Source organism: Zootoca vivipara, chromosome 14, assembly GCF_965207765.1.
Source record: "Zootoca vivipara chromosome 14, rZooViv2.hap1.1, whole genome shotgun sequence".
Lineage (NCBI taxonomy): Eukaryota > Metazoa > Chordata > Lepidosauria > Squamata > Lacertidae > Zootoca > Zootoca vivipara.
This window is the reverse complement of record NC_142597.1, coordinates 10,575,428-10,591,185: the sequence shown is the minus strand read 5'-3', so window position 1 is coordinate 10,591,185 and position 15,758 is coordinate 10,575,428. Positions and strand designations below refer to the sequence as shown.

The window sequence follows — 15,758 nt, the reverse complement described above, 5'->3', positions numbered from 1 at the left end:
GACAGGTCTGCATCATGCCTCACCCTGTTTCATACCCTAAGTATCTGTATTGTTCAAGTGTTTCCTCTGTGACAATAAGCGAGTTTTTAAGGGTATCTTGCTGAGGGCAGCAACTAATTGCCCAATGCAGCTCCTTTAGCCAACTACAATAACCCTTGATCCAGCTTATTTAGTCAGATGCCAGAAGAGTGTGACAGTAGGGGTGGGGGTTGAAATTCAATTTTGGTTTATTGTAATTTAGTAATTTGCACTTCCTGAAATGATAAGAGAACCAAAACACTGCTAGCATTCAAAATTTGTACTTCTCCCCATTTTGTGACACGGTTCTTCAAACAACGGGTGTGCTAGGGGAGTGTGGGCAAACAAATGCACGTATTTGTGAAAATAACATACAAAACTGCATCGTTCTCATGCAAAATTGCCTACTAAAGTGTGCATATTAGCAGGAATTTGCGCTAAAATGCTGGTGAATCAGCAAGATGATGTGGAAATGTCTGAACTTTTACCTGGAGCCAGGCAACCATGCAAGTTAGGAACACTGGAAGTCATACCATTGGTCCAGCCAATTCAGTACTGCCTACAATGTCAAGCAGTAGCTCTTTAGGGTTTCCAAGAGCAGATTTCCCTGGCTCTACCTGGAGATGTTGGCAGCTGAACCCAAGACCTTCCTGCATGCAAGGCAGGTGCTCCTCCACTGAGCTATAGAGTCCTTCCCCTCTCTGGAAAGTTGCTTTCTGGGGGAATCAGAGTGCCTTCTGTCCACCTCCACAGAAGTCCTGTTTGTAGGATTGCTCGTAAAATAATAATAATAATAATTACAAATGCAAACGACTCTCCAGTTCCAAAGGAAACCAAGTAGTGTAGCCCAAGTGTGGGGCAGCTCTCTTCTCAGATAAGTGGAGAACAGGTAGCCCCATTTTACATCGACTCTTTGTGGCAGGGAGCATCCAGGGAGACCATTTAGAGCGCCTTAAGCTTCCCACCTAACAATCTGGTTGGTGACACTGACTGTGTTCCCGTGGGTCCTCATTGCAGCAAATTACCTGCTTTAAGTATTAAGAAGGGGTGGCAGTGGCGGGTGGGGGGGGGAGAGAGCCGTTTAATTTTAGATTGAAGAAGTTAGTAGCAGAGCCCCGGGGGTTGCCATGGAAACTAGGCCCTGGTTGCCATTTCTCCCTTCCCACCTCTAAGTAATTAGGTAGCGAACCTCTCTGCAGGGGGAAAACAGGGCTAGAGCTCAAAATCACATCTGAGCAATTTCACCACCATGTGGGAAATCTTCTGTTAACACACAGTTTCACCTTTCAGAAGGTAAGCTTCTTACCACTTAAAAAATCCACCACATCCCTGGCAGGCGGTGCAGGAGAAGATGCTGGGTTATGCCTTCCTGTTGGTGTGCTTAAATATCCTCCCTTCATCGGTCCTGGAAGGAAGATACACAAATACCCCAAACCACAAGCACAAGTGCCCCTACAACTCCGGAGAGCTCGAGTCACTGACTCATGTCCCCCTGTACTCCTCCTTTGGTCGTGGCAGACGTTGAAATCTCTACTGAACCCTTCTTATAAAATCTGCCAGGAGTTGCACATCTCAACTCCGTTCAGCTCAACACGCATCTCTCACTCTCAGTGTGGCCAAATACTGTGCTGCAGCAAACAAAATCCACCGGGAACCGATTCCAAGCACTCCCTGGACCACATCTTTTAAGCTGCAGGCACCCGTCCTATTTTACTCTACGTTGTTGTCAACCTCATTCCGTTCCATTCCCTTTTGTGTTTTGTGCGCTACTTATTTGGGTTCCTTGGTACTCCTCATTGACTTCAACAATCAAGATTTGATAGAATGTGCTGCTGGGCTACACATCCCAGCCAGGACACAAGGCGGAAATCTCATAATTCCATGGCTGGTGGATGTCTGTCAATAACACCTCTCCTTATCTGCCTTACCTGCCTGCTCATGCCTGCACTTTCCATTACTACTTCCTTCTGCAGTCTCCAATGAAACGACAAGCTCTAGGTGGGATGGGAGCAGAAACAGACCCTCGCCAGCTTCATTAATGCCACTTCTCAGTTGTTGTTGTTTTTTAAATACATAAATATACAAGTATTATGGTACTATGGCTGCATTCACGTGGCAGTATATTCCATTTTCCCAATGTCCCCCTAATTTTTAATTCCCGCATTATATTTGAGCTCCAAAAGCCACTTCTAGAAATCAAGCGGAAGTTTAGGGCTCAGTTCTGTGTCAATGCTTCCAGGAAATCCACCTGCAACCCTATTCATCCACAAAATTGTGGGAGTAAAGTGATGAAATTTGGGGTGGGTGGCATGCCAACACAGAGTTCTTTCTTGCTGTTTCCGTGGGGGAGGGAATTGTGGGGCAACAGAAGCGTGCATGTGCGGAAAGGGAGCGGCAGCACTGCCCAATGGCGCACGTTGTTGTATCACACCAGACACAGTGGTGTGAATGAAAAGAGAGTGACAGAGAACCATAGAATTGTAGGGTTGGTAGGGACCATGTGGGTCATGTAGTCCAACCCCCTGCAATACCAGAATTTTTTGCCCAAAGATTAAGAGTCTCATGCTCTACTGACTGAGCTGGTGTATCGGTCCAAAAGCCGCAGTTCCACAACACTGCAGGTATAGCAGTGTGGAAGGGTCATGGGAAAGAGGCAATGGCATTCTAATCAGGCATCATAGCCATGTCTGAATGCACCCTTTGTGAATCAATGGTTAGGGATGACCCTATCATTAGCCAGCATATGCTGGGAGGCAGCGGGGGCAGCCAATCCCCTCGGCTGGGGAACAGAACTCTGCATGCCAGGGACGCGGGTGGCGCTGTGGTCTAAACCACTGAGCCTAGAGCTTGCCGATCAGAAGGTCGGCGGTTTGAATCCCTGCGACGGGGTGAGCTCCCGTTGCTCGGTCCCAGCTCCTGCCAACCTAGCAGTTCGAAAGCACGAAGTGCAAGTAGATAAATAGGTACCGCTCCAGCGGGAAGGTGAAACGGGGTTTCCGTGCGCTGCTGTCTGCGGACAAACGCCGGCTCCCTCGGCCTATAGAGCGAGATGAGCGCCGCAATCCCAGAGTCGTTCGCGACTGGACCTAATGGTCAGGGGTACCCCCCCCCAAAAAAGAACTCTGCATGCCTCGTGACCTGCCCTTTTCCCATCACTAAGGTGCAGTGAAGGATGCTAACCCATTAGTAGTGTTGAAGCAAGATTCAGCTGCCATTCTGGTTGGCTTCTGTATGTGGAATGGGGAGAGGGTACCACCTTGTCCTTGCCTCTCAGGCAGCAAAATATCTTGAGCCAGCTCTGCCAAGGTGAGATGCACAGTTCACCTGCATGCCTGGGGTTGGGGTTAAGGGATGGGATAACAGTGAAGGAAATAGCCATACTGTATAGATGGGGGTGGGGTGGGGGTGCGTGGGCAGGGGGAGCAGTCATGGAAAATAAGAAGGAATCACATAGTTATTGTTGCTAATTTATTTTATGGAGTTATTAAGCCTGGTTTTCAAAAAGCAGATTACAGTGTACTTTTTCACCTTTGCCGCACCAAGCAGTAGGTTCCTTGCTTTTCCTGCCCCGACCTGGCCACAGTGATCCATGCGACGGCCACCTCCAGGCTTGACTACTGTAATTCGCTCTACGCGGGGCTGCCCTTGAAGCTGTCCCAGTGGGTACAGAATGCTCCAGTGAGGCTCCTCACGGGGTCCCTGCCATGGGAGCATTTTCACCCAGTGCTTTTCCAGCTGCACTGGCTCCCGGTGGAGTACAGGGTCAGATTCAAGGTGCTGGTTTTGACCTTTAAAGCCCTTTACGGCCCAGGACCCTCGTACTTACAGGACCGTCTCTCCCAGTATGCCCCGGGGAGGACCTCAAGGTCCATAAATAGTAACACCTTAGAGGTCTTGGGCTCGAAGGAAATAAGATTAGCCTCAACTAGAACCAGGGCCTTCTCAACATTGGCTCTGACCTGGTGGAATGCTCTGTCTCCTGAGACCAGGGCCCTGTGGGACCTGATTTCTTTCCACAGGGCCTGTAAGACAGAGTTGTTCCGCTGGGCATTTGGCCTGGAGCCAACCTGACCCTCTCCTCCATTTCCCCCTTTTCCGTATGAGGCTGCATTTTAATTTTAATTTTAATGTATTTAATCTTGTTCTTAAGTTGTATTTTAATCAGTTGTTTTATATCTAGTGTTAGCTGCCCTGAGCCCGGCCTTGGCTGGGGAAGGTGGGGGTATAAATATAATAATAATAATAATAATAATAATAATAATAATAATAATAATAATAATAATTACAAAGAGTAAAAAGCTAACTAACAACCCATAAATGCATGGCTGTATGTGACTAACTTCTAAACCCACTGAATTGAATGAGTTCTAAGTTAGACATGCCTAATACAGTGGAACCTCGGTTTATGAACACCTCAGTTTACGAATTTTCGGTTTACGAACGCCACGGACCCATCTGGAACGGATTAATTCACTTTCCATTACTTTCAATGGGAAAGTTCGCTTCAGTTTATGAACGCTTCAGTTTATGAACAGACTTCCGGAACCAATTGTGTTCATAAACCAAGGTACCACTGTAATAGCAAAGGGTCTATTATGAGTAAGACAAGCACGGGCTACAACTCACAATCAACAATATTCAGGACCTGAGCCACTAATATAAAAAATAAGAGCAGCGCCAGATAAAAGGGCAATATGACAAAATCAACCAAGTGCAGACTGGATTAAATAAGCCTTTGGCTAGCAAAGGGGAGTGGCATACTTCCTGGGAATTCCAAAAATGTGGTGCCACCCCATAAAAGGTCCTGTCCCTGGTCTCACTTCATAAGAAAGCTGTGTGTGCCTGTTAGTAGTAATTAAAGAGACACTCTCCAAGGTGGGAAAAGATTCTCAGGTATGGTTCCAATGCACACCTGAGAATACATTATTTAATTATTCTCTCTTTCAACTGCGTAATGGATTTTTTCAAGAACAATTACCTTCCCAAGGCAGACTAGCAGCTGTTCACAAGGGACGTGAGAAATGTAGCATGCTTGCAGTGGAACTGCAGATCTACCTTTCTGCATTGCCATCAATAGGCTGAATAACTTGTGTATTGAAATGGCATTTCTATATTTCACACATGCTCACAGACAGCAGGTTGGGAGAGGCACAGAAGTATCTTAAGTGCCATGTGTGAAATATTCCTAAATCCCAGTGGGAGTACAGTGTCTGACACGTCCACAACCGAAAGCTCTTGGCTACATCTGAGCCTCCTTGGCAGATATCTCTCCTGTTTCATGGCACTTAACGCCCACTGTAGGGATTTCTGAACAAGCACGGTTGGCAATGAAAGAAGATGCATGCAGAGGAAGGATGGGGCAAGCGAGGCAGAGGAAAAGTGCAGGAAGAGAAAAGGAGCCAGATAGCATCATAGCTCTCAAGGGAATCACATTGTTCTAGGGACAATCTGGGAGAGGGCATTGCTGTAAAGAAGGAATTAAAATTGAGGGTGGGTGGGGTGAGAAGCTGCAAAGCTAGAAACAGTTCAGCCCAATTCCAAAAATAAACTGAGTCTTATAGCACTTACTCTCTGGTAAGAACCCTATAGGATTGCAATCTTAACAAGTTGCACAAAGAGCCCTGTGGGCTCATATCACAAGTCCATATAGACCAGCATCCTGGTTCCAAAAATTGACAACAGTTTCTGCTGTTCTCTCAATGGCAGCTTAACTGAAAGCCAACAGCTTCGCATAGGCTTGAACTTTGTCTCCCCTTGCAAACCCATATTATCCCCAAATGCAATGCCCATTTTCAGATGGTAGAAAGCAATTTTTCAATGGGTTGTAGATCCCACTCTCAATGGCTAGATTTAAGAACAACTTTATTCTTTTGCCGAGTCCATTATGAAACGCATGCTTTCAGCATTCCCCCCTCCCAAATCACAAGGTGAAATGAACAGCTTTATCAGAAGTGCAAACACACAGAAAGATTTGCTAGAGTTATTAATTTTACTCTTACCCTTGTAAGCCATAGTTCTAGTTAAACATGGAACACAGCACATCGTACAAGCAGGTTTATTGCACAGAAGCACATTTATTGGACCAGTGGAGGAAGTGGCAGCCACCACCAATGTCTTGTAAATGTCAATTACAACATCTAAATGCGCTCTGCAATTGTCATGCCGAATTAGAGGACCTATAACACCATCTCCTTGCGTATGAGGTATGGCAGCCAGCCAAGCGCATCCATCATGCATCCATGTGAGACCTCAAATCAATTCCCCTTTCAGAAATTCTCTTGCAGGCAAAGGGCTGTGCAGTATTTCATGAGGATGAAGAGGTGTTCATCAGAGATTTGTCTTGCAGAGAAAGAGCCTGATAAGGAAAGCACCTCCATAGTCTTCCTACATCATTGCCTATATTTAAGACTGTGAAAAAGACCCAGAGGTGTCTGTAGCCAATGCCCCTTCCCACACAGAATAAATTAAAAGATGGTTGCTATGCTGAAGAGGAGGCGGTGCCTGTTCCTAGATTTATTTATTCAATTTTGCGAACAGACTCATAACCGGTCTTTAAAGAAAGAGTCTTCACAAAGTGGCTTATCACCCATCCGTCTACATATCTCAAAACATGGCTGATTAAATATAATTTTAATCAATAAAAAGTATCAATTTCATAACACTATTTTTTTCATATTAAAAAAACAACAGCACAAGAACAACAATGGCCCAGCATGGATTAAATCAGTTTTCCTGACACAAATAAAAGTATGCGTGGTTTAGAAAAAAAGCAGATAATTTCCCTCCCCCCCCCCTTCCTGACTCCCTGCCAGTTACATTACAACTTGGAGTCACCCAATGAAATTGATTGGCCATTAATTCAGAGCAGACAAAACAAGTATCTCTTATCAGGCTGATATGCCTCACTGCTGCAAGATATGATGGTGGTCACTGGCACTGATAGCTTTCCAGGGGACTAACCCTATTCTCCATAAATTTGCTTCCCAATGGCTTTTGGCTAGGATATCGTAAACCTTCATGTTCAGAGGCATTCCATCTCTGAATACCACTTGCTGGGGGAAGGGCCTTTGGAGCTTCCTGGAGGGAAGCAGGCTGTTGGATGAGAGGGAACTTTGGTTGGGTCCAGAAGGGCTCATCTTATGACAAGGGTGGGGTAATTTGTTTGGGCCACATTCTCACATGGGCAATTTTCTGGGGGCCGCATCGCAGTGGTGGGTTCCGCCAGAGGCAAAAAGTGAGCAAGGCCATAAGCCAATGTGGTGGAGAGATGCATATGACCAGCCAGGCAAATGCTAGAAGTGTTTTTTTCTAGACTCTCAGCTTTCCATGGAAGGGACCTAGAGAGGGATTGTGGGCTGGGGAGACTCCCAAGGGCTAGACCAGGCATCCCCAAACTGCGGCCCTCCAGATGTTTTGGCCTACAACTCCCATGATCCCTAGCTAACAGGACCAGCGGTCAGGGATGATGGGAATTGTAGTCCAAAACATCTGGAGGGCCGAAGTTTGGGGATGCCTGGGCTAGACAGAAAAGCTCAGCGGCCATATTCAGCTCTTGGGCCCAAAGTCCCCCACCCCATGTCTCACGGCCTTATTTTCTATCTTCTGACCTTCCACACAGGCTAGCATAACATTCCCCTAGCAAGACTGCCATCTTTGCTCCAGGGAACAGGGTGCTCTTTCGTGTCACTGACACAGTGTCTCCCTGCCTAAATGCAGCATTCAGCCCACATAAGAGCACATTCCTTCTGTAGCAAATTTAGAAATGAAGTAATGGGAGGTGGGTGGCGGGGAGAAACGTTTCGCCCAGCACACAACTGGTCCTTGAAACTTGTTGCTATGGAATGGAACAATGCCTGAGAAGGAGAACCATGTTAAAGAAAACATCCATTAACCAATGGTTCGCTCTGAGCACTCCTATGTCAAGATGACAAATGTATCCTTTATTTTGGGTTGACTGCTGCCATGTGCTTTGCATGGGGCTGCCCTTAAATATGCGCTCACTGCTGGCCTCCCATTGGCTATGGAGAGGATGCTGTGTCCCGGTCCGATGCTAGATTCCAGAGAGAAGGGAGCTAGTAGGCTGGAGGGGAGGGGAGGTAGGGCTGCTCAGAAGATGCAGGACTGCAGACAACTCTGAGTGACCAACTTGCTCCAACAAGGGTTGGGAGCTAAGGCTCTGTCATCAAACTATGTCCTCCAAGCTCCACCTGTCCCATGGAGAACTTCAGGGCCTCAAAATGGGTAGTCCTCCTCTGTTCCATAGCCTCCCTCCTGGTGCATCCTTTGTGCCACTAGACCCATGACGTGTGATGGGATGCAAACCTGTGCACTGCGAGAAGCAAAGCTACAGGGAACCAGGCAGAGGGCCTTCTCGGTAGTGGCGCCCACCCTGTGGAATGCCCTCCCATCAGATGTCAAACAGATAAACAACTACCTGACATTTAGAAGACACCTGAAGGCAGCCCTGTTTATGGAAGTTTTTAATGTGTGACATTTTAATGTATTTTAATCTTTGTTGGAAGCCGCCCAGAGCGGCTGGGGAAGCCCAGCCGGATGGGCGGGGTACAATTAAGTTGTTGTTGTTGTTGTTGTCATCGTCGTCTCAAAATAAACAAAATAATGACACAGGAGAAACAACAACAGAATGGAAGCAAATCCTAGGATGTCAGAGGGAAAGGGCTAGTGTGGAAGGAGCAAACTAGGGCTTGGACATTCAACCAAGGTCAAACAATTCCTTTGCTTCACCTCGTGCCGGGGCTCAAGTTCAGCTTACAGCGTTCTCTTCCCTCTTCTCTCCCGAATCCGGTAACTTTAAAGCTGCCAGTTTCCAAGCAGAAAACTACTGTTCGTCAGCCTCCCACCATGTTTCAGCCCTGCCTGCCAGTGACTAACGTGGTGGCGCAGCAAGCGGAACCCAATTTTAGCAGCTTGCAGTGCCAAGCAGAGGGGGTGTTGTCAGGGACTGGGGCTGCCTCTAACAGAGAACTGGGTGGTTTCGACAGCCAGCGAGCTGCCAGGATGAAGGGTACAGTACAGCATGGCTGGGATGCGCAAGACTCGGGGGGACAGAGTGTGCAAGTGTGTTGTTCTGGTTACACACACACACACACACTCACTCAACCAAGTGCTATCCAATTGCTTCCACTTTGAGGCTAGAAGCTGTGCTTCCATCTAAAACCAGTGTCACTTTGCACACATGCCAGACAGAAAGGGAAAACACTTTGCATCTGGTGTGTCGTGCCGTTTGTGTTAAGGCTGCTTTTAAACCCTTTTCAGCCCGGGGGCCAAATTCCCCCCTGAGAACCTTCCAGGGGCCACATGATGCATGTGGTGGGTAGGTCCAGGGGCAAAAATGAATGAGAACGTTAACTTTGCACGATGGGCTCCTTTCTGCAAATGCTTACACCACCTCTCTGTCCACTTCTACCCAGGCAAGCAAGAAGCAGTATTAGCAGCCAAGGAAGGTGCAAAGCAGAAGTGTGGCCTGGGGAGACAGGGTGTGGCTGGAGAGAGTGTCAAGGGCCAAACAGAGAGATCTGGAGGGCCATATTTGCTCCCTGAGCCTAAGGTTCCCCTTCCATGTTTTAAACCATACTTATGCCCCGCTTCTCTTCCTTGTCCCATAATTTACCAGATCTCTGATTTCACACCATCTATCAATTTTACCATACTGTATGTTCATTTCAGCAGTGTTTGAAATTAGCCATCCTGCACCAACCAGCTCCGCCCCCTGTCATCCATGCACAAATGCCTGCAGGGAGGAACTCCCCGTGTGGACTTCCTCCAGGCAACCTGGAACCTTGCACAATCAGGATTCCAAGTCAATGTGCAAGCATTGCACAAGCAGCTCCGATTACAGAGGACCTCTGTTTACAGATGTTCATGCTGTTTGCGCTGGAGTAAAGCTAAACAGCGCAGCCTCTGCATGGCCACCTGTTTCTGTGCAGTCAGCTGCAGCAGGGAAGAAAACTGCTGTTCTTCAAAAGAGAGCAATTTCCAAAACAAGGTATTACTGTGTCCTCAGAGCTCCAGAGACATTTGCACAGGAGGTCACAGAGACATCCCATCAGCTGCTAGCCAATGCCGGCCAACAATCAAAACCATTTGCAAACAATGCCTGGCCGGTTCAATTACTGTGCCTGAAGCAAGGCTAGGCTTCCTTGGCAAACCACACTCCAGCAATAATTATGAAGTGAGGTACAGTATTCAGCTTCCATCTGGCACGGCTCTATCAGGAATTCTAGATAGAACAGCCTCATTAGGACTTTTGTTCCAGGTGGTGCGCTTCACGGAAACCACATCTGCGCTCACTCCTACCTATCATGTTGCACCCTCCTCTTAATGCCTTTGAAAAACAATGATTACAAGGTCCTCGTCTTGGCTCCGATCACACCCCCTTCACCTCCAGGGAGAGGCCTTAAGTCACAAAGGCCGCTTGCAGTTTAGTCTTGAAAACCCTTTGCATGTTTCCCTTTATTTCCCCCACCCCTCAAAAATACGGATCGAGGCAAAATAAGGAATGATGGGAGCTGGCCTGATGTTTGTGAACAAGAACTAGAGCTCAGCGGCAGAGAGCATGCTTTGCACGAAAAAGGTTCCGGGTCAGGACAGAAAATACAGGGTAGATGACCGAATAGTGTGATCTGGGGGAAGGGAACTTTCTATGACCAACAGGGGCCAGGGTGGATTTAGAGCTGTGTGTCCGGCGCATGCACTGGCCGTTGAGCTGAGGGGGTGGCAAAGCGCGATAAGCAAGGTGTTGGAATTTGGGAAGGGGGCATGAGTCTCTGACAGTGTCGTAGGGTCCTCCTGTCTCCTTCCCAAAGCCCACTTAGCATTTTCCCAGCTTTGGGTAGGAGGTGGGAGGGCTCTAGGACTCTGCCAGGTCCCCAAGCCTATTACTACAGGGGCTGAACTCAATTGGGATGGATCAGGCCTGCCTAGGCAAACTTGGCTCTCCAGTGGTTTTGGGACTACAACTCCCATCATCCCTAGCTAACAGGACCAGTGGTCAGGGATGATGGGAATTGCAGTCTCAAAATATCTGGAGGGCCGAGTTTGCCTATGCCTGGGATGGATGGATTCAGGTCTGAAATGCAAAACTTGTGTCATGAAGCAGAAGCAATGGCTCTCCAACCATCTTGCCACCAGGTGGAAGGAATGGGGTGTCATCTCAGTAGGGCTACATCTGGTGGAGGCTGGTCCAATATGGCCCTGCTGAGTCTAGTGGCTCCCTTGTAGAAATCAGTACAGAAGAGGATGGGGGCAATTTGTCTGGCTTCCACCTACTGTTTGGGTTCCCTGCCTCCCACCCCACCAATCGCAATGGGTACCAGCCACAACATCACAAGGGAAATGTACCTCCCAGATGATGATCTTACCCCACCGGTGCTGGGAGTTTGGATTTCCTCCATGGGAAAGTTCTCAGTGGTCAAAGAACAGGCAAAAGGAAAGGAGTAGTACAGCATCCGCTTTCCATGCTGAAGGTCCCAGGCTCAATCCCTCACATAGACGGGATGGGAGTCTTCCCAGACGGAAGCCCTGGGAAGCTGCTGCCAGCCAGTGTGGACAAGACTGAGGTAGACGGCCCAATGGTCTGACGTGGTGTAAGACTTCCTACCTTCCCTCTGTATAGGACTTACCCAGATGGTGTAAAACAACCACCACCAGATTCCCCCCTTAGCACTGTACTGTACTCCTAAATTTAACATTTCATTAAAGAGCTTCCATTGCTTTTATAGCATTTCTTCTCACAATGCAAATCCATACATGCCTTGTACAGGCTTGTATCAAACTCTAGTCTTACTCAGAGTAGACCCACTGATATTAAGAAACATTACCAAGCAAAAGCCATTAATTCCAATGAATTACTCCAGAAAGAAGTTAGTTGGATATGATCCTATGTCTCATTCAGTTGGTAAACGGTAAATGGGCTTAGGGTGGCAGCACCGCTTCCCTGATGCAAAAAGTGCAATTTAGTGGATAGACAACAACAAACTGCTTCACTGCAGAAAATAATGGTGCTGATGAGTATTCAAGCACTGGAATTCTATGGGGTATAAAAAATTTTATTTTTATTTTTTAAAATCTCTCTCTCTCTCTCTCTCTCTCTCTCTCTCTCTCTCTCACTCTCTCACTCTCTCACTCTCTCACTCCACTCCAAGTTTACAAAACAAATCAGATAAACACACATGTCATGAACTTAAGTAGCCTCAGACTGTGCACCTGATGAAGGATGTGGAACATTCAGCAACAGCAGTGTGGTCTCCTGTCTGTCTGTCTGTCTGTAATAAATGACAAGGGGTCCGATGGCAGCAGGGGGGGGGGGAAGGTTAGCTCTGCTTCCAGCAGACGGCTGTTGCAATTAAAACAGAACATCTGGAATGGCCCATTATCTGTCCACTCTGGGTGAAATACATTCAAATGCTGTGGTGAGACTTCGCTAACAGTGAGCACCGTTGAATGAACAATGCATGCCGTAGCATTTTGCTGGACACCACAGACGGTTGTCTCCTAAGACCTGGGCATTGCACTGTGAATGGCCGGAGTATTTTCTGCACAAAAACACACCAGTTTCCTCAGATGGCAGTTCTAAGCATGCTTAATTGCAAGTGAGCCCGCTTGAAAACAAAAGGGAACAGCGGGTCTTAAAGTCAATTCAAATCTGCAGCACCAGCCACATCAAGACGATCGCATCCTAGGCATGGTGCATTTCACCACAAAGGGATTTTTTTTATCACAAGCATGGTATTTCATCTAAGAGGGGTCCAGTTCCACTAACACATAAAATATGTCACAAAACCAACCAACCGATCTAGAGCTATACCTCTTGGCATGCTGCCACAAGTAAGTTTCATTATGTATGCATGGGGGTGAGTGGGTGGACAGGCACACTGTGGGTGGGGAGAGATGGAATCAACAAGAACTAAGGTCTTCATCATATTCAGCTGTTTTCAGCATTGGTGATAAATTTCAGAGGAGCGGACGTGTTTGTCCGTTGCACCAAGAACAACAGAGGTTCCATGTCCACTATACATTTAAAGCAGTATCAAAGAATTATGGGGACTGAAGTTTGTTAAGGGTGCTGAGAGTCCCCTCACAGAACTGGAATTCCCAGAGCTCCCTGAGAAGAGGGCTTGATCGATCAATTGATGAATCCCTCTGTGAATTATAGCTGTAGGAGGGGAACAGGAGCCAGAGTCTTGTGGGACCTAAAGACTAATACGTTTACTATACTATAAGCCAGAGGTTTTCAACCTTTCTGGGTCCACGGCTCCCTTGACCAACTACATTCTTTCTGAGGCACCCCTGTGGGGCTCAGGAGCCCAGTTATGTCACCCCTTGCCTGCAGAGCTGGCATCCTTTTGCCCTTTTTCGAACACTCTCCCTTGTGGAGTGTTCCCTCAGCCTCCTCTCCTCTCCACTCCCCTTGGGAGTCCTCTGGGCAGCCGCAGCTGCCGCCCCTGGTCTCTGAGCTGCCCCCCTGCCCCAAAGAGAGGTGCCTCCTCACACTGCCCCACAGGGGCCTGGGAAGCATCCCCTGGCCAGCCCCAGGCACCATTCGCCTGGGGAGCTTGTAACCAGAGCTGCAAGCCTTTGGGAGGCAGAGACGCACAAGGACATCAGAGGAGGGTGGGAAGAAAATAGGGACAGGAGCCTGTGTTCTACACGGTAGCCCTGACCATCATTCAAGGCTCCCCAGGGTGCCACGGCACACTGGTTGAAAACCACTGCTGTAAGCTATTCATGCAACTGGCTCACAACAGCTTATCTTCTGCAACTGGTCTAGAGGTCCAAACACAGCTCGTTCTAGAACTGATGCCATAAAGAAATAAAGCTGCCCTACACCAGCTCAGACAATTTGTCCATTTATTATCTATTCTCCCTTTTAATCTACTGAATTTGACCTATTAATGTTACCTATCATCACTTACCCCTATTATCTAGATCCTCTATTATCCCTCTATTATCTACTCTGCCAGGAGTTCTGCAGGGTATTCTCTACCACCTGGCTACACAACTCTTTTACCTAGAAATACCCCAAACAAAAGCTGAGACCTTCTGCATGCCAAGCAGGTGCTCTGTCACTGAGGTATGGTCGCTCTCCCTCAGCACTGAGCTATGCTCCCCAAATCATGCCGTCTATTGAAGATACACTGTGTGCAAGTGCCTTCAATAAATGCTGGCTATGCCTAGCACCACTGTATTAGAACGGCCCCGAATCTCATTATCAGATGCTTGGCACGACTTGTGTGCCAGGCGTTATTTCTGAAGACACGCACTTCTCCCCTGTGCCCTGAGCAGTCTGCATTTCTGACACAGGAAACATGATGCTCTCCCAACTGTGAGAACAGCACACCGGGCACAGACTGGTTTTTTTGCGCATACCAATGTGCCAGCGCAGGGTGGGTGGGTTTGTTCCTGCAAGAGCTGTCCATGCGCTAAGTTGTTCATTGGACCCACCTTAGGAAACGTTGCTACCTACCCAAACCCTGTGATGTGTGGCACGCACGCACGGGGCACATGATGGATGCTGTCTGGTTTTGTCTGTCTGCTTCTGTTTACACAACATAGACCTTCCCCTCCCCGCTACCTGTCCCCCCCGCGCAGGAAACGGCGGTCGGGGCAGCAATCTGAGCAAGCGCTTCGGCTCAGTAGTAGCGCACCTGCTTTTTGCGCGTACAAACGTCCCGGGTTCGATCCCCGGCGCGTCTCCAGGTAAGAGTCCGCAACAGAGCTGTGGACACCTAGTGCGGACCCTGGCGAGCTAAAATGCTCTGCTCTCCCTACAAGGCAGCTCCCGCCGTTTTGTCCCTAATGCACGACCGAGACGCGCTTCCCAGCCCGGGCTAATCCCCCCCCGTCCCAGCCTCCTCCCGCCCCGGGATCGGATCCTGCCTCTCCGCGCGCCGCCCTCACCTGAAGCTGCCTCTTCGCTGCAGCCTGCTGCCACCTCTGGAGCGCCAAGCTCGGGCGATCGCGCCGCCTCCTCCTCCTCCTTTCGCCGCGGGCCCGGCCAGGGCTGCTCTCGCGCCGCGCCGCCACTTGCACGGAATTGGGGAGGCGGGAGAGGCGCCGCGCACGGGGGGGCGGGGGAGAGCGAGGAGGGCGGCGCGGCTTTGCATACGCGGCGCTAATTGGCTGCTCAAGCGACTTTGGGCACGCGGCGAAGGGGAGACGGGCGCGCTTTGGGCGCAGCCGGCAGCTGCCCTGCGCGTGACGGAGAGCAAGGGAAGGACGCGGGGGCGGGGGAGGAGGAAGGGCCTGCAATCAGAGGAGTCCCCAAGGGGCGGCACGTGCCGGCTGCCCTCGCCTTCCGCCCTCCCTACCCCGCTGGCAGGGAGGGAGGGAGGGATAGGGTCCCGTGTGGGATAGAGACGGAGGGCGGGGAAGGGGCTGCGGAGGAGGAGCGGGGGGGGGGAGGAGCTAGGCTGAGCCAGCTTTGCCTGTACCACTCCCCCCACAGCAAACTCTCTCCATCCCTCCAACGCATCTCCCCGCCCCCCCCTTTGCCGTCAGTGGGGCAAAGGGACGTGGGGTGCGGTAGCGTGGGTTGTGATACAAAGCTTTACAGAGAGGTAGGCCTACTGTGGGTCCCCGATTCAAGGTTATAGCAGGTGTGTTTCTTGTCATCTTGTGTGTTTTTTTCTTTCTTTCAAGGATCAGAGTGATTATGGTTCTTTTAGATTCTCCCTTAATTCGGGGAAGACAGACGCCGAGCTGGTTTTGTTTCGGGTTCT

General features: G+C 49.1%; 1 protein-coding gene across 1 annotated transcript in view; it reads right to left on the bottom strand.

The window, feature by feature from the left end:
- The window catches only part of LZTS1 (leucine zipper tumor suppressor 1), a 46,960-nt gene extending 31,763 nt beyond the window's left edge, over positions 1-15,197 (bottom strand). Inside the window, exon 1 of the mRNA XM_060268452.2 lies at positions 14,938-15,197. The gene's annotated coding sequence lies outside the window, so the exon portion shown is untranslated. The remainder of the gene's footprint in view (positions 1-14,937) is intronic.
- Positions 15,198-15,758: the final 561 nt, after the last annotated feature.